Source organism: Lycium barbarum, chromosome 7 (genome assembly GCF_019175385.1).
Source record: "Lycium barbarum isolate Lr01 chromosome 7, ASM1917538v2, whole genome shotgun sequence".
Classification (NCBI taxonomy): domain Eukaryota; kingdom Viridiplantae; phylum Streptophyta; class Magnoliopsida; order Solanales; family Solanaceae; genus Lycium; species Lycium barbarum.
This window is the reverse complement of record NC_083343.1, coordinates 31,604,157-31,617,304: the sequence shown is the minus strand read 5'-3', so window position 1 is coordinate 31,617,304 and position 13,148 is coordinate 31,604,157.

Sequence of the window (13,148 nt, the reverse complement as noted above, 5' to 3'; positions counted from 1 at the left end):
AATGCGGGGAATATGATACTTATTTTGAATGGTGACCTTGTTCAACTGGCGGTAATCAATACACATCCGCATCGACCCATCCTTCTTCTTCACAAAAAGCACGAGAGCACCCTAAAGGTAGACACTTGGTCTAATGAATCCCTTGCTAAGAAGATCCTGCAACTGTTCCTTTAACTCCCTCAACTCAGCCAGCGCCATCCGATATGGCGAAAAAAAAATAGTGTGAGTCCCCGACTCCAAATCAATACGAAAATCGATATAACAATCGGGTGGCATACCCGACGAGTTCACAAGAAACACCTTCGCGAACTCGCTTACCATAAGAACAGACTAGAGTGATGGAGTGTTAGCACTAGTATCATGAATATGGGCCAGGTAGGCCAAACATCCTCTATCCACTAACTTTCTGGCTTGAAGGAATGAAACGATCCTCTTCATGGAGGGACTAGGAGTACCCTTCTACTCAAATCTAGGAATATCCGGCATAGCTAGTGTGACTATCTTGGCGTGATAGTCCGAGATCGCATGATAGGGAGACAACCAACTCATATCCAAAATAACATCAAAATCTATCATATCAAGAATCACCAAATCTACCCACGTACCATAACCCATAAATGCAACCATACAAGACCGATAGAGTCGATCTACCACACCAGAATCTCCGATCAGAGTAGATACATGAATAGGCACGTCAAGTAGATCGCAAGTCATATCAAAACCCATACAGAAATATGTAGACACATAAGAAAAAGTAGAACGGGGGTCGAATAACACTACAGCCGCCTGGTGACAGACTGAGATATTACCTATGATAACTCATCAGAAGCCTCGGCCTCTGGCATTCTAGGAAAAGCATAGCAATGAACCTATCCGCCACTAGCCTACGAACCTCCATAACTACTTTGACCCGACTGAGCTCCGCCCCTACCGGGGTGATGTCCACCCCTCCCTGACTGAGATCCTCATCTACTAGGCGAGATGCCACCTCTACCAGATGTGTGGCCACCCCATCCAAGTTGTGCACCGCCTCTACCATATGATCTACCTCCTCTAGCAGACGAAACTGAAGCCCTGTGAGTCTGATGCTGAGTACTTTGACCACTCTGTCTGAGTCGGGGATAATTCATCTTAATGGCCCGGCTCTCCGCACTCGTAACATACCCACTCTAGCACAAGCCGCTGAACAGAAATTAAAGAACCTGAACACCCACCACGATCAGAGAATCTAGAATACGAACCCACTGGCTGCCTAAAAAAATACTGACTGGGCCCTAAAGACCCTCCAATAGATGTCTGTGTAGCCGACTGAGTAGGGCGACCAGAATAAATCTGGCAACTCTGCCCACACTGGTCCTGCCATCTGAAGAATAAAACACTGAAGCTGCCCCCCTTATGGGCCCTCTTATCATTACTCGTACCAAAGATATCCTGTCTCACGGACTCAACTAGGTGACATGATCAACTACATCCTGGAATGAAGACCCTGTAGATACTAACTGAAGAGTTGACAACTTCAAAGGAGTGTTCAACCCCTTGACGAATCTCCTAATTCTCTCATCCTCTGTAGGGAACAAATGCAGAGCATATCTGGACAAGGAGTGAAAAAGGGCCTCATACTCAGCAACTGAAGAACTTCTCTGCTCAACATGACTAAACTCATCACGCCTCTTATCTGTCAAAGTACGCGGATCGTACTTCTCCAAAAAGATCTGATAAAACTGAGTCCATGTCAACGGAGGCAACCTAGCTGGTCTGCACTCCACATACGCTCTACACCATAACTTGGCATCACCTAATAACTGAAAGGTCGCAAACTCAACCCTATGCCTCTCTACCGCCCCTATCTTAGGGAGCCTCACATGAGAATAAATAATAAACCCATTGTCATCCTCCTACGGAGTGCCGTAGAAGATGGGAGGCTGCAACTTGGTGAACCTCAAAAATAGATCATGCTCCTCACCGGTCATCTCCGCGCTTTCCACTGATTTAGGAAAGATATCTAGCCCCAAAATAACATCCATACATGGAGCCACAATCGCGGCAGGCTGTTCCCTTGGAGCGGGGAACCTCATAGGAAGCTAATCTCACCCCCTGACCATTTAGTGTAGCCGGTAACACACCTTTCTGAGTCACTCCCTCGATCAGGTTCAGCACACAAACTAAAGCATCGGACAACACTAGAGTAGCTATAATATCAGGCTGATAACCCGCCGGTGGCTTGGGAAACTCTGATCTATCAAGGGCCTGACCAGCGACGGGCACCCTGCCCCTAGCCAGTGGCGCCCCTATGCGTCTGCCACATCCACGACCTCTAGCTTGACCTCTACCACATACTGGTGCCTCATTAACGACTATTTTAGCACGAGTCCTCACCATCTGTAAGATAATAGACGAAGAAGTCAGATACCAATTTGAACCAACTAGATACCAATTTGAGTCAAGTAGCACGAAGGAAAGAAATAATTGGAGTTTTCCTAGTGTCCCATAGCCTCTTGAAGATAAGTACAACTTTTGAAGATAAGCATAGACATCTCCATACTGATCCGCAAGACTCTACTAGACATGTTTTTGTATAGTGAGATCGGTGAACCTAGGACTCTGACACCAACTTGTCACGACTCAACTGGCATAGTCGTGATGGCACCCACTCTATCCCCTCTGATGGCATACCATCCCCTCATTTCATTACTTAACCAATTTTATAATTAGAAAAATCAACAAGGTAAACCATAAGGAGTCTAAATCATGATATGAGTAATAAGTGCGAAAATATTAAGTAAAATACACCCCAAGCACATGAAGTCACTAGTACGAGAACATCTACTCAAATAATGTCTTGGAATAGTACATCTGTCTGAACATAATAAAATACTATCTAATCAAAGATAAAAGTCTAGGGCTGCAGGCTGGAAGATGGCTTACCCTCGAAATCGGTCAAATAGCCTCAAGGCTAGAAATAGGGTCGCGATGAAGGTCCTGCCTCACAATCTGCACTTATAAAAAGTGCAGCAAGGTAGTATCAGTACACACACGTATTAGTAAGCATCATAGGCCGACTAAGATTAGCTCATGCATATAAAACACAGAATCAGACAAGATAAGAAGACAAGCATAAACATCAAAACATAAATCACAAATAATCAATAGCTGAGTCATAGACTATGGTGTAGCACCTAAACACAAGTTTACCAAGTCTTTCACTATTCTTACAAATAGCCACAACACAAGTACAACTACAATCTAATCAATAGAAGCGAAATGAGGTGATGATACGTGAAATGCAATGAGATGGATGTCAATGAAATGCAATGCAATGGCCAATAACACAACATGTACACACATGCTCCGGACGGAAATTTCGATGTCTCAAAAGTCATGACCCGCCGGGGACTCATGGTGTCTATGTACCAGTCACTCCGCAAAAATCCCAGAAGTGACTTCCATAAAACTAGCCACTCTGTACAAAGCTATTCCATAATGCTTTCATTACGCTATTTTCCACAACATTTCTATCATGCAAGAATGAGATATCAATGAAATAAAGCCAATGAGTATGCTATAGAGATCAATAAGCACCATAAGTTATAACAAGACTAGCATAAATCACAACAACCATCGAAAATGGAAACAGCATAGAGTTCAATCATCATAGTGAATCTATCACCTCACATCACCCATTCATATCAACAAGTACACCACATGTCACAATGCGTAAAATAACAGCGACAAGCCCACATAATCATAAATCATACCACCCTAAGAGTATATCCATCCCAACACTATGTCAAAATACCTAATTATGCTTTCTCCCGTCAATTCTACGTATACATATGTTTCACTAATCAAAGTCTATCTAAAGTAAGTTGTAACCTACCTCAAATGTCGAACAGGAGCCAGGTACTACTTCATATGAGCCTTCCCCTTCCAAAGTGCTTCAGAACGATGACCCTCAATAGCCATTAACCACCATGGATACTAGTAAAGGAAAGATAAATGCAAGATTAAGGTTCAAGAACTTACCCTAAGATGATTCCACCAAAAGTTCTCTAGAAATCACCCCCAATTCTCTTAGAATTTGGTTTTTGGTGAATGGAACTAATGATTCGAAATTAGGAACAAAATAGGGATTCTGGTTCAGCAATCTTTGCTGGGGCGAACCATTTTCGCTTCCGCGATCCCGCCTCGGCGGATACATATCTGTTGGGGTGAAATTCATTAAGCACGTCAGACTTCTGCTCCTGCGGACCAAATACCACTTAGGCAGATCCGCAGGGGCGAGCACCCTTCGTTGAACTAGACACCAGCAAATTTCTAGTTTCACCAAGTCTCGACCCAAAATCTCGACAACCATCTGTGACCTCTTGGATACAAACAAAACATGCAGACGTAAGTAAAAACATGATACGAATCCATCTGTGACCTCACAATTCCAAATGGAGGTCATGTTGACTCAGTCAACCTCCAAACGGCTAAAACCAAATTTCCAATCAAGTACCCAAAATGCACCCAAAAGCCTCGAGAACCGAACCAACCACCCCACTAAGTCATAAAGACCCTCCGAACCTCACGGAATTGACAGAATTCCGAAAAAGGTCCGATTTTACCCAAATGTAAACTATTGGTCCATCTCTTTCACTTAAGGGTTCAAATTTTTTTAACTTCCACTAGAAACGTTTGAATACCTCAAAAACTGGGTCGACGAGGGTAATATAGTCAAAATATGCATAACGACCGAATGGGTTGTCACATATATCTTGTTCTTATTTGCTTGCATCTTTCTTGGCTTGCGTAATGAGTTGTTGGGCTATTTTGTGATGAAGTAGGTTGGCTTGTATTTTTTGATGAACTAAATTGATGTAGTATCTTTACTTGTATAATAAACTAATGAAAAAAAAATGTATGTTTTGTTGGTTGAATGCATGCCCCTATTTAGTGTTGTATGCATGCCCCTATTTAGTGTTGCTTTCCTTGTTTTGACAGTATGTCAATAACCATATTTGGTGTTTCCTTTCTTATTTTGAAAGTGCCTAAATGGTATCAAATATAGAGTGTGGTAGCATAATATGTAGACAAAATTGTAGCAGTCACACAACTACTATAAACGATACAAATGAATGGACAAAACACTTATCATATGATGCTCAAACATACCACACAAATTAATAGACTAAGTAGCTAGTACAACTAAGTTGTTATAACTGGACATAGACAATTGAATGTACTAAATAGAGGTCACCATTAAATTCACATAGCTAAATAACTATCAACTTACAAGATGAAATATAACAATCAGATGTTATATTATAACCCATGAAACAAATCACCACCTCAGTTATACTATGGCATCCTAAAAAAATGTAACACTCCTTAAATCCGAGTTAGGTTTGAATGTATTAAATGAGAAGTAATGTGACACTTTAGGCATATGAAGTCCTATCAATATGAGTTTGGGTGGAAATAGTTGATTTAATATCAATACCAAGTAATGAAGTTCGTAAGAGTTCTTAAACTCGTCTAAGTTTTTGTTGATTTGGCTTGTAGGCCAATTTCGTGAAAATAAGTTTCAAATTTAGGAAAACTTCCTCTAATAGAAGTTGTAGATCTTTGAAATATCTTTCCAACGGTATGAAGTGGAGCTCAAAAGGAGTTGTGAGTAAAATTTATGACTGTTTTACTGAATCTTGTCTAGGACGCCGGCTGAGATGCGACCGCAAACTCAAGATGCGATGTCGCATATTGGCCTCATAATGGCCAAATTTTGAAAGTTTCTAGAGTGAATTTTCATCCAGAATGTGGTTCGTATACGGCCGCAAATTGAGATGAGATTGGAAACTCACCTCAGCATACTCAAGCGGGAAATTTTTGTATAAGAACGAAATTTTCTTGAAATTTCCAAAACCCACTTCATTCTTGGCCGACTTTTTGAGGATAAGAGACCCTAGAACTTCTCCAAACCTTACAAGGTGAGTTCCTAATCATCTCATGATTAAACTATATGAAAGTAACATGAATTAACACTAGTTCATCTTCCAAAAACCCTAGATTCTTGAAACCCAAGAAAAAGAAAAAGAAAGGAACGTTGGAGATGTTGAGATTCCTTCAAAAAGGTATGATCCTTTATTTTTCTGATGTTATTGAAAGGGTTTAGACTAGTGTAGGTTGTCCTATCGGACTAGAGTCCATGAATGATTCATGAAGTTCAAGAACACGTTCTAGACATGAAAACCCTAGTTTTTCTATAAAGGGGTATATGAGTAGAATAGATTAAAGCTTTAATCTTTCTCATCTAAAACCATTGCAGTGTGATTGTAGAACCTTGGGAATTATGTACGAGCGGGATTTAAGGTATGTTAATATTTCAAAAATTGTCTTTTCAAGTATGTCTACTTTTGAAGTACGTTTATATTGTGAAAGCATTTGTATTTGAGAATCCTTCCTTGATTGTTTGTATAAGTTAAAACCCTAGTTTGGTGGTTGTTCTTTGTTGAACTAGTTTTCAAATTAAAGATGACAATTGATCAAGGTCATGCGCGTATAGGGTCAAGCCCACATTGATCCTTAAATGAATGAAACTCTTCCAATGAACACGTTTTGCCCGTTATGGGATGATTGAATTTTATTTCTAAAAGACTGAAGTTTCAAATGTGTTGTGAAATTAAATAGATGATTTTAACATGATTTCTAAATGGAATGTGACATGAAATACCTTTATTGTGAGAAGAGGGTTTGAGAAGTGAATTTGGCTATAAATGCCATGATTGTAATTATTTGTGTGTGGGCCTATATGGGCAAGTTGTGCTAGTCCAGAGGATGATTAGCCGTCATGGATCCTAAAGTATCGATATGATTATTTTTGTATCAGTCCAGTGGACAATTGACCTCTGAGGCGTGTAGCCCGGTGCATCTATTGTTGTGCTAGTCCAGAGGTCAATTAGCCTCCACGGTCTTCTATCCCGAGTATCGATTGATTAATTTGCTTATGAGTGGCTTGTTTGGTATTTTGGTTGCCTGTAAGTGGCTTGTTTCATATCTTTGTTGCCTGTAAGTGGCTTGTGAAAACCTTGAGTTCGTAAATGAAACATATAATGATGTGAATGGTAACATAAGTGGAACTTGGTATATTCCTGTATGTTGACTCTTACTGGTGATTTCCCTAGTTTGTTATCTTACTTATTCTCTAGAGTTTGAACTGTTTCTTTGATATCATTTTATTGATTTTACTACCTTATTTTGGTTTTATTAACTATTGCCCCTTAGACATTCACTGAGTACCCAGTACTCAGGTATTCCATTGTTGTTTTTGATGGCGTGTTAGGTAACATAGAAGAACAGGTTCGTGATACACCTATGACTTAGGAGAACTTGCTTCTTTCGAGACTATTCGGTGAGCCCACATGATTTTTCATGGGGCACCAATCTATAGTTATTTTTTTTTCATATTTTAGTATCCAGGCTATGTCCCGATGAGTCAGACATTTATTCATTATCTTAGAAGTTCCATAGATAGTTGTTAGATTGTGGGTAGAGTGTTAGAGTCTCGTATGACCCGTTGAGGCGTTTTGCCACGTTTATTAACTGAGTATTTGATTTGACTTCTGCTGAATAATCTCTAAGAGTAGTTATACTTTCATTTAATTATAAATGACTTGTTTCATTTTGTTAAGATAGTTGTTTAACAGAAAATATTAGGTCTTCGTTGTTTACAATAAGGTGCTTCCGGTGTTGTTCATAGCATCGGATGCCTATTACTTCCAGGGTCGGGTTTTGGGCATGACACAAAACCTACCGAAACAATAAAAAGTTGCTGCTAAATATATTGGCATAAGTCATTAATTACATCATCAAGTAAATTTTTTAGTTTGCACATATAAGTCTAAAATCATTACTCCAAAAACATATCAATATACTAACACTTCATTAATGCTTCCTTGGCTTAATTTTTAGAATTTTTTTGGCAGTTTGCAATTGTGGATTGTGGCGGGTAACAAATTTGTACCCTCTTAGTGTGAGGCCTCTTGGTGAGTATGACAGATTTGTTGTCTCACTCACACAAGTTGCATCACCCCTTAGGCTGATAGTTCTTGTCCCAGTTACCATTTGGGCATGTTGTCTCTTCTGCAGCCTTGTCCTTGCCTCTGAAATAACTTTAGGCCTTAGGTCAGACTACTCTTCATCTACAAATTCTGGAAACTCCAAGTCTGGACATGAACTAATATTGGGCTGATGCACATTTAGTGTTGGAAGACAGATGTCTGAGTTGTTGGATTACTGGAATCTTGAGTGGCTTGAATTGCTTCTGGTCTAGATAGTTGTGTGTCCACATTAATGTCTTCATAATCAATAGCTTTTTTCTTCCTTTTATACTGTCTTTTTCCCTTAATAGGTTTTCATAAACATAAGAAAATTTTTACACAATTAAAAATACAGTGTCAATGGATACTGAAAGTAACAGTTACCTTTTTAAATTCTTTTCATTGTGGTTTGACTCTCCACAGTTGCTGCACACCATAACCCTTCCTTTCCTTGAAGCAGACCATACTTCCAATATCTTGATTGCTTCATCCTTTTGTCTATTACTCTTCATCTTAGGCCTACCAGCTAACTTGACAATTTGTGGTGGCTCGATTGCATAAGAAGGGTCTACCTCCCAGAGTTTATCCCCCCTAATAGGCTACAACTTGTATGAATAAGCTCTTAAGGTTGCCTCTTTGTTTTACCACCCATGAATTTTAGTCAAGGGGTCAATCCTTTTGTATATCAAAGCTTTGATGCCATGAGGACACGATATGCAAGAAAACTATCATGTTGTGCAAGTGCATTTTTTTTTTACTCCAAGCTCACTGTGTGTCTCTCACCCCCTTCAACAATCTCATATCCAAAGCCACCATTAAAATGAAGCACACAAGAATGAGCAATTCTCAAATAATCATAACAAAGCCTCATGCAATGAGGACTAAAGTTAATAAGCCATGCCCTCACCCTCTCATCATGTTCCCTCAACTTGGTCATAACTTTCAACCTAATGTCCTCTAGCATTGTAATTATGGGATTGCACCTTGCATCTAGGATCCATGCATTGAATGGCTCTGTAAAGTTGTTATCCACAACTATGTTTTTGCATACTGTGTCAAAATATTCTCAACACCATGACTGAGGGGGATAATAGATCAAATCCTTGACAACATCTTCATCCATGTCCCCTAGCTTCATCTATTGGTCATCAAACTCCTCCTCATAGGCGGACCATGCACTCCACCACATCAACTTCTTCATTTCACCAAATCTCTGTCTTTTCATCCAATTAGACTCAATGTATCTAACACAATACCTATGGTTAGCTTCTGGGAGGACAACTTTCATTGCCTCAATAAACCCTACAATTCATAAGCAAATATAACATAACTATAGATTTTAAGTAAGATAATTATAAAACAAAAGAGTAGATAGAACTATAACATATAAAATTGGATAGAAACATAGTATAATTGTAGAACAATAAGAAATAGAAATGGACGGAAATTGTACCTTTTGCATATCAGAAATGAAAGTGTATCCATTTCCCGTGTTTACTTCCAGTGACATCTTCAGCAATCCCAAGAACCATTCCCAACTTCTCTTAGTCTCCTTGGCAACTACAACCAAAGCTATACGATAAAAATGGTTGTTTGAGTCAAGTGCAACAGCAACCAAAAGCTAACCCTTAGCTTTTCCCTTTAGAAATATCCATCTAATCCAATGAAAGGTCTCAAATCTTCCTTGAAACTCATCTTCAATGCATGGAAACAGATATAAATTCTATAACATCTCCTCCTACCTTCATGAAGTGTATTTTTTTACAAATTGATAACTATATCACCTTCAGGGTTATTAATATAACTCGTTGGCATAGGCCTCTTGCCTATTATAATCATCTTTAAAGATACCTTGCAGCCTATTCATAATCAAGTTTTTTGCCCTTTTAGACTTGCCATGACTTGCATTAATCTCAAATGCGGCCATTAAGTCACCCCTCATCTCATTCACTTTATATTTGGGATTATTGTGAAGCTTCTATTTAAAGTAATGTGCAATGGTGAAGTAGTCAACCCTATTATTATCATAAGCAATGAAGCAATTATGTTCTGTGTTTCGGGTCTTGATTCTAACCCAGGACAGTCGCCATCATTAGAAATAAGAAAAACAAATAGACAACCTACTTGACACTCATACCAAAGCATGCAATTTCAGACACTTCCTAGCTTCATGAATGTCCTTAAAGGTCATCTCTTGTCTAGTTCTTTGTAATCTAACAGTTGATCATTGATGTTCATCCTTCTCTGATATGCAATAAATTCTAACTCATCATATTCATAAGCTGAAGAACCTGAGTCATTTTCATCCTCACCCTCAGTTGAGCTACAATCAGTAGAAACCCCTACACTAGGTTCAGTAGTTTTAGGGTTATGTTCAAAATCAACATTAGTTCAAAAGGCTCGGCATAATTCAGGATATTAGGTACATCAACTGCTAACTCATGATTATCAATTGCAAATAAGTTAAATCACATAGTAATCAGCACTAACCATTGCCAGCAAGCTCCTAAAACCACTATCCCCCACATATTAGAGTACTCATCTACAATATCTATAAGGGATATATGGTCAGAGTCATAACCTTCCCAAATGTAAGCAAAACCAGGATGAAATGAATAAAAAACAATAACTTGAGCTAAATTTAAGTCAAAACCCTAACCCTAAACCACCAATACGTAAACCCTAAATCACTAACCCACAAACCCTAAACAATAAAGGATATTTAAGCCCACGTGCCCACCACAACAACCAAAAGACCCCTAATTTATTATGAACTGGCAGAAAAAGTCCACCAAAAATTTGGAACGACCACCTTAAGCACATTCTACAAAAACCCATAAAGTAAAAATCCAATAATAACCACCAAGATAAATTTAATAAGTTAAGGTTGCATATTCCCTCATATAAAGCCAAACAAATCACGAAATCCCAAAATATCATGACAAAATCTCAAAACCCTAATACATAATCCGAGAATAAATGACTAGTATAATCACTAACATCTAACATATTACAACAATAACAAGCAAGGAACTAAGATTTTTTAAGAGAATCTAATCCTGAAGAGATGGAAAGTTGAAAACCCTAGCCTCAAATTTCTCACTATCATGACGTAATTTGAAGGAAATAAGGTTTCTAATTGAGTGAAGTCTTTTTTAAGACTTAAATCGTCTAGGGGTCGGGTCATGGAAATGAATTATTTGCCGGGTCTAATTTTAATTTAATTAAAAAAAGAGTTAGGGCCATTAAGATCGTGCCACGTGTCCCCAAAAAGTGGCCGTTAAATGTGCGCACACAAAAGATTAAAAAAACGCTAACGGCGGGGTTATTATCCAAAAAGCCAATGGAGGATGGCTACAACTTTTTTGGGGTAGTACAGGGGTATATATATGACTTTTTTTCGTAAAATCAACCATACCACGACGTTTGTCACTTTTTGAATTATTTTGTGCTTCAACTGTCACGACCCATTTAGCCTAGGCCGCACGGGCACTTACCTTCCCACCTCAGTAAGCGAACCCTCACCCCAACAATGAACCAATACATAAAAGAATGAAAATTAAGTAGCAGAGTAGAAAAAATACATAAGTCTCACCATATATATATATATATACACCCCGGGGTCTGGCTGAATAATACAAGAGCATCTAAAGGGAATAATACAATTTGGAATACTAATACATAAAATGTCTATGTCTCTGAAATAAATAAGACATATGATAAGAAAGTCTTCAAGGTCAGCGGACGACCATGCTCACCCTAGAAACTCGAGAGAAAGCTGAAGCATCGATCAGCCACGGGTCGCGGAAGTGGATCCGACCTGATACTCTGCATTCATAAAAGAATGTAGCAAGTGCAGTTCAGTACAAATAGCAGTACCGGTAGGCATCATCGGCCGACTAAGCATAGCCAACACAATTCAGATAATAAAGCAGATAAGCAAATAAACCAACCAAGCATAAGACAATATAATCACAACCAACTATCCGTCATCGCCTATGTATGCATCTAATCCCAAATATGTCAACTCTGAATATACCCAATCCAATCCAACATCACGATCCAATCATCAAGCATCTCAATTAAATCATAATGCGATGCAATGCCATAATGGTATGAATGCAATGCAATGCCATGCCAATGAGGTGTACACATGTACCCAGACGAAAATATCGGCGTCTCGGCAACACAACCCAGCGCGCGAAGACTAAGTGCCACCCATCCCGGATCTTTACCCTCGCGGGATTTTCACCGGCACCACACTGGGGGTTCGCGGAATCCATGCACTAACAACGATTCCAGAAATAGCATCGGAATCAGCCATGCAACAACGATGCTGGAATGGATCATCGGACATCGGCCGTCTCACAATCACTCAAGTAAAAGAGTTTATCAATTATCAGTTTCATACAATCAACGATTCCAGAATTGATCTTCGGACATCAGCTTTCTCACAATCACTCAAGTAAAGGAGTTTATCAGTTATCAGTTTTATATAATCAACGATTCCGGAATTGATCTTCGGACATCGGCCTTCTCACAATCACTCAAGTAAAAGAGTTTATCAAAATACCAGTTTCACTCAATCAACGATACCAGATCATCACCGGGTATCAACCATGCATCATGAATGAGTGAGAATGTATGCAATGCGTGTATCAACATCAACAATTAAGTTCAATATCACAAGTACCAACAATGGGGTACGCCAACAATGTATCATATCACAATACCAACCATGGGTATGCCAAGAATATATCAATATCACAATACCAATAGTGGGTATGCCAACAATATATCAATATCACAATACCAATAGTGGGTATGCCAACAATATATCAATATCACAATACCAATAGTGGCTTTCCCAACGATATATCCAAATCAAAATGAATAACTGGATCTAATATCTACCAACAACTCATGGCTTCAAGCCAATAGAATAGAACAGTCAAGCATAACACAACGGGGTTGCTAGTCCCAACACACAACAGGGCCTAACCTAAGGTAATATCCAACCCAACTTTATACCCGAAGGTTCATATGTTGTCTCGAACAATATAATCTAAATAT